The 1,420-nt window shown below is 45.3% G+C and overlaps 1 non-coding gene across 1 annotated transcript; it reads left to right on the top strand.

The window, feature by feature from the left end:
• The first annotated feature begins 203 nt into the window (after positions 1-203).
• Positions 204-277, top strand: TRNAK-UUU. Its single transcript has one exon. It is a non-coding gene; the product is annotated as a tRNA-Lys (tRNA).
• Positions 278-1,420: the final 1,143 nt, after the last annotated feature.

The raw sequence follows: 1,420 nt of genomic DNA, 5'->3' as shown, positions 1-1,420 counted from the left end.
GCATTGCCAGTCTAAGTAATGTAATTACACCAACCTAATTTTGTAGTGTAGACCTGTCCAAAAAATCACACACACACCTTGGGAGCAAAACATCACCTGCTCCTCTGCTTTACAGAATCCAAACATGAGCAAAACTTGTCAGGGCCCAGTGGGACTTGTCAGAGAGTCAGGTGTGCACAGACATGATCCCTTAGGCAACAGCAGGCACCATTGTTTAGTTGGTTAAAATACCTGTTTTTTAAACAGGAGATCCTGGGTTCAACTCCCAGTGGTGTCTTGAGGAGTGGCTTTTGGGACTCCTGGTATTGCTACTGTCAGAAGACAAGATTCAGAGCTAGGTGGACCTATGGTTTAAATTACACTCACAGGCACTGATAATAGAGTTACTGAAAGTTTGAGTGTTAAGAGCTGATAGGTCAGAGGTCCAGTCCCCTCAATGTAGTTATACCATTTCCACTTGCTAAACTCCCTCCCAACCTCTATACAATTACAATGCAGACATGTGGGCTTGAGCCCAACCTCTGAGGCCCCATGAGGGGCAAGGGTTTCTGAACCCAGGCTTCAGTGTGAACACAAATATCTGCACCACAGTTTTTAGCCCCTCAGCTTTACATCTAGGAGCCCAAGTCAGATGACTCAGGTCCGCCCTACTGCCATCTTTATCCCAGGAGAGATGGACTCTAAGGTTATGTCTCCATTGTAATGTAAGCCCAGGTGTGGCACGCTGTGCTCAGAGGAGCACCTGGAAGCCCCAGATTGAGCACTGTCATATAATGATGACATGGTTTGTACAAAGTCTGCCTGGTGAGGTATCATTTCAAAAGTCTTGATCTGTTGATCATTAATATCGTATTGGACTATGTGTGCTCGCATTGGTTGGGAAGTTATGAAGTTTTGCTCTGTGTGCGTTACTGAGATATGTTATGAGGTTGGGAAATGCCCATCACCACCAGCCTTTCAGGTGCGACAAGGGAGAAGCCAGACTCATTGCTGTCCCATTGAAGGTATCCACACACCCAAGGACTATCCCAGGAACTGTGTAACATGCAGGCTTCTCCAAGATAGCACAGAGACAATGGACACTGCTTGACTCACATCGTAGCAAAGGAGCTTCCTAGCAAGTTGGAAGACTATGAAAGAGGAGAAGAGACATCATGACTTGGCCTCTCTCCCCCACAACTCAGCAGCTGGAAACATACCTGGAGGACAAAGACTGAACTGATTCAGAAATCAGAAGAGAATAATAATAATACTTTCAAACCAAAGTCCCCAAACAGACTAGTATTGGTTTTTCAGCAGAAAATTTTCAGTTTGGGGGATTTTGTTTGCTCAGTCAGAGCTTGCCAAGGGAAGCATGGAGAAAATATCTGAGTTTCTTCCTTCAGAACAGCTTGACATAGACAATAGCTCTGGTTCACCT

This window comes from Gopherus evgoodei, unplaced genomic scaffold (assembly GCF_007399415.2).
Source record: "Gopherus evgoodei ecotype Sinaloan lineage unplaced genomic scaffold, rGopEvg1_v1.p scaffold_46_arrow_ctg1, whole genome shotgun sequence".
Lineage (NCBI taxonomy): Eukaryota > Metazoa > Chordata > Testudines > Testudinidae > Gopherus > Gopherus evgoodei.
Note: the sequence above shows the minus strand (reverse complement) of the source record. Positions and strands in the feature narration are given on the sequence as shown.